Here is a 5,129-nt window from a genome sequence, read left to right on the forward strand (position 1 = left end):
CAATGTTCATATAGGTCACTAACCCTAATCATTTGCATATCCTGATAAGCATTCATCTCATCTACATACACATAGTATCATGTACACTCAATTTGCATTGAGGAAAGCATAAAATCATGGATTTAATGGTCTTTATCACACAGGTCATTGAATAGGAGGTGAGCCCTTCATCCTGGTTGTCTTCATCATGGAGCATAGCTTGAAACTCTGACTCTTGAACCATGGTTTTGTCATGGCATTAGTTCAATGATGTTGGGTGTAAGCGTCATCAAGATCAATTCAATTCCTAAAACCCTAGTTAATGGTTGTGGCACCATCATCATTTGTGTGCAATCAAGTTTGAAATTTCATCTGATTCATCTGGTCCATTATGGATGGTTTATGTGCTTGAAATATTCATGGTCTTGATTCATTAATTAGGATTCATTCAAAGCTTCACATGTTCATGACCTTTTGTTTGATTGGTGTTCTTCTGGTTTGATTCATAGCATCGCATAAGTCATTTGGTTTAGAAGCATTGTGGTCCACATTCAATTTTAATTGGCCATAAGATTTTACACAAAAACAGACATTTTTACTTAAGTTGACTTTTGGTCAACTATTAACTTTTTTGTCAACCAGTTGACCAAACCCAAAGTCAACCATTTAACCAAAGTCATTTTCCAAGTCATAATTCATGTTCATTTTAACCAATTTTAACCACGAACCATTTTCCATTGTTTAAGCCATTTTCCATTTTTTAAAACCTTGATTCAACATTCAATTTTCAAATTCATGAACCATTTCTCATCGGAAAACTAAATGACTTTGCATACAATTTGTAAACCATCCCATACACATCATTTTCATTCAATTACAAAACCATTTATAAATCATTACCATGTGAATTTCCAAATTCATACAACCATAAACAATCTTACCTTCCATATGCAATTTCAATCCCAATTTCCAAATTCCATCCAAACTTTTCATTTCATGTACAAATAAACCATTCAAACTTTCCATTTTATTTACAAATAAATCATTCAATTCCAATTACATACATTCAATTTCCATTAAACAAAATTCATATATTCAACCATTATATCACATTACAATTACAACCATTACAACCATGTTCATATAAATTCCATTGATACATCAACATTTCCATACATACATTCAATATACATACATCAAGTCATACTTACATCCAAATTATTTCATTATAAATCTAATCAATTCCAAAGTACAACAAGCATCCAAGCAGCTCTGGTTTACAGTCCATAGCATTCCAAAACACGACCAATCCCCAAGGCTAATGACAACCATAATTCCAATGCATTGCCTTGCAACATTCCCACAAAAAAGGTCATTAACTTGCATTTCATTTCCATAACAGAATTTTTTCTACTCAGTTCTAACCAATTCAAAACCAACATAATTAACAAAACTTCAATTCCTATAAACCAATACCAAGTGCAAAACCATACATCCAACATTCAAACATCACAAACAGCAGCAAAACAATGCAAACTAAATGTAACAAGCATCTCTAACAGCCTAGCAAAATAGAAGATTTCATTTCAATTCAATTACACCATAACAAGCATTGCTTTAACATTCACCATAGCATAATTCATGTTCAAAACTGACAGTCAACATTGCATAAAACTAACTGCATCAATTTCTAACAGCAAAATTCCATTAACAGCCAATAACAGAGTTCAATTAACACATTATTACAAGCTCATACTTAGATAACATTTTCGAATCCACATTTTTGTAATATTCAAGTATCCTGGTAGGTAGCAATAGCAGTCCATTAGCATAGAAAGATAACACTCATCCAACCCTGTTTACATAACTGAGTTCGACATTCATTTTCAACAAGCTTGCATTCACTAACTGTCATAACAGCAAATACAGTTCAGTTTCTAACTGCAATGCCCCGAACCAACCTACAACTAACTTCAAATTTTTCAACTATTTTTCATTTTCTAACAAACTAACATCCCTTAACAGAATCCTCAACCAACCTCCATATTCCAACAAACTCCTCCAACTGCACAACAGAATTTCCTCCACATCACCTCCTCACCCTCAACTGTCACAAACTGAAACTGCCATATTCCAAAAAAACTCTCTCATAACAGAATAAAACTCTCCTCAAATCTCCCTCAAATGAACCCCTCTTCATTCAACCTCTTCTCTACACCCTACTAACAACCCTCCATCACAATCCTCCAACCTCCGAACCTAACCTCATTCAATTTCTAACACAACCCCTGGAACCTCCTTCAAAATGACTTCAAAAGTTCAACAGAGAGCCATTCTTAACCTCACCAATCTCCCTCATACAAACCCGAAAAAACTTCTCTAACAGATAACAGAATCACAAGAAGAAAATCACGAAAATAGAAAGAAAAGAGAAAACGCAGAATAGGAGAAGTAGGTAACAGAAAAGGTTCGAAGGGACGTACCTCGAGTTTCGTCACAAATTGCAGAGACGCGAGTTCGAACGTCTTCCTCTTCACCTCCACGCAAGGCACAAATCAAATATCATCTTAATTCTTCACCTCATTACAACAATGCAACGCAAGGAGCTGAACCAAACTTCGTATTCAGTCTTCATCACAACAACACAACGCACGAATCCGAACACGAAGGCTTCATCTTCGTCCAAATCAACCACGAGGAGAAGAGTACCCCGGACCTCGAGGTGAGTTTTGTTTCGATCTTTTCGTTTGAGGGTGGAATTAATCTGATGGTCGCAATGCTCATGCGCGTTGAGTGGCGTATTGAACGCGTTTTTACCTGGCCGTGAATTCGGGGGCTGAAGCTCATGGGTATTGAACATAGTTCTTGAGGCCCATTTCAATTTGGTGACCCGTTTTCAGCATATGCAAGCGTTTTCGAGCTTGGACTTATGGCCCAAGCGTTTTCTGCCTATACCACCCTGCGTTGGGTCACACCCCGTGGCCCAATATGTTCTTGCTAATCCATCCTTAATCTCCTTAATTATGTAAATTTATTTTAATTTTAGTTTTTTTTTATAAATCATTTCTACTGATTTTCCGGTTAGGATTAAAATTAGAATTTTCTTGTTTTTTTTAATTATGGATTAACGTAATTTTGTTGTTAATTAGATTAATTCATAGTTAGATTTGATTAGGTAATTAGATTAAAAATGAATTTAATTGATATACACTGAAAGTGTAAAGATTTTTTACACTGTCAGTTAATCACAACTACTGATATATTTGAAATGTTTGACTTTTATTTTAAACATTTAAAAAGTAATACAAACGGATGATTGTGATGCATTGACAGTGTAAAACTTTTTACACTGACAGTGCATAACAATTAATCTCATTAAAAATTAGATTTTATCGTCTTTAATTAGATTTTGGTTTCTTTTCTTTTCAGAATTAACTTCATCGTTAATCTTGCTATGCTTTGATCTCACTTGCCATTAAATGTTGGTTAATCCATTTTTTTGACTTTATTCATGATTGAGATAATATGCTTAAGTGTTGGATTTTATAATGATTCGATTTTAGGTTAATTTTCTATTTGATCTGCATATCACATTATGATTTTCATGATCATGTTCATGTTCATCAAATGAAGTTGTGATTTAGATTGTTAATTTCCCATTTTTTTAATTTGTTTCTTAATTCATGTTTAGGTAGATTTTAATCTTTAGATTTAATACTCACTTTAATCGTCCATTTAATCGATTCATTTGGTTTGTGATCATCTTATAGAAATTGAAAATCACATTTCAATTTAGGTGATGAATGCCTTGTATGCCTAATTTCATTTGACATGATCACATGATAGATCTTTGAGTACTTGTCATTGATTAATCCATTTCCATTTGAATTAATTTAGATCTTTGAATATGTTTACACGTGTTGTACTATTCTCATTTGACTTGATCTCATACTAACCCCATTTGTTGTTTGTTTCCACATGTGACTTTAAGCTTCAAGGACACTTCTAACTAGACATGCCTCTAACCCATTCATTTGACTTGTATTTTGTGGAGTACCATGCCACTTGTATGTTTTGGGCATGGTACATAGTTTGTAACCTTGTCTAATTTTCTTTCCATTTCCATTTATGTTGTAATAGTTATATCCCCCATTGTGAGTCATATGTTCCCCCACCCCATGAAGATGTAATAGTTTAGGTTTATTTCCTATAGTAGTTCATCATGCATGCTAACTAAAAAAAAGATTAAAAAAACAAACGATAAAAATAAAGCATTTCAAAAGAAATAAAAGGTACTTGATCGAACGTAAATAAAACTCATACCATTGCGACGCAAGTACTTGATCTAATGTCAAGTATCTCCCATCCATTCCATGATCCACATCTCTTCTCCATTTTCTTCTCAATCTCATTTTATCTCTCTCTCTCTCTCTCTCTCTCTCTCTCTCTCTCTCTCTCTCTCTCATTCTTCACACACTTTTTCATAATAAACTCAAACACTTGATCCAACGTCAAATGCCTTTTTCAAAATATTTTCATAACAAATTGGAATGCAAAAATGGGGTGTACTGAAAGAGAAGAGTGACCCAAAATGCAGCGGAATTTAAAATTTCTCCTTTAGTGATCCTTACAAATGGGCATGATCAGTGATAGAATCGTTACCTCTTGTGGCGATTGTAACCTTTGATGCAGATCTACGGAGCGATCATGAACGTTGAACGATGACAACGCCTCTACTCAGTCCATACGAACGGATTCCTTCAATCTCAGTGCTAGCTGCTACAAATGAAGGCTTTGAGTGAGTGAGAGAGAGAGAGAGAGAGAGAGAGAGAGAGAGAGAGACGAAATTGCAACTGCAGAAATGCTTCTACACAAGGGTTCTATTTATAGAACCACTTGTGTGGGTTGCAAGCTAAAAAAAAGGTCACTCAAGTGTATGTGGCCCATATCTTATAATATGCCAAAATCACTTAAGCGTGTGGTACCTTACCATATTTCGTATTCTACTTAAGTACACCGTACCTTACGATGTTCTACAATTCACTTAAGTGCATTGTACATTATGGTATTCCTTAGTTACTCTATCTCTCATCAATCCGTCATTTTGTGTGTGACCCTGTAGGTTTTCGCGGCATTGGCAATTATATTAA

At 34.5% G+C, this 5,129-nt stretch overlaps 1 long non-coding RNA gene across 1 annotated transcript; it reads right to left on the reverse strand.

Annotated features, from left to right (window-relative positions):
- Positions 1 to 1,049: 1,049 nt before the first annotated feature.
- On the reverse strand, positions 1,050 to 2,832 carry LOC127076128 (uncharacterized). Its single transcript, XR_007786763.1, has 2 exons — positions 2,463 to 2,832; positions 1,050 to 1,327 (listed from the first exon to the last, which is right to left on the reverse strand). It is a non-coding gene; the product is annotated as an uncharacterized LOC127076128 (long non-coding RNA).
- Between the last annotated feature and the right edge of the window lie 2,297 nt (positions 2,833 to 5,129).

Source organism: Lathyrus oleraceus, chromosome 4 (assembly GCF_024323335.1).
Source record: "Lathyrus oleraceus cultivar Zhongwan6 chromosome 4, CAAS_Psat_ZW6_1.0, whole genome shotgun sequence".
NCBI lineage: Eukaryota > Viridiplantae > Streptophyta > Magnoliopsida > Fabales > Fabaceae > Lathyrus > Lathyrus oleraceus.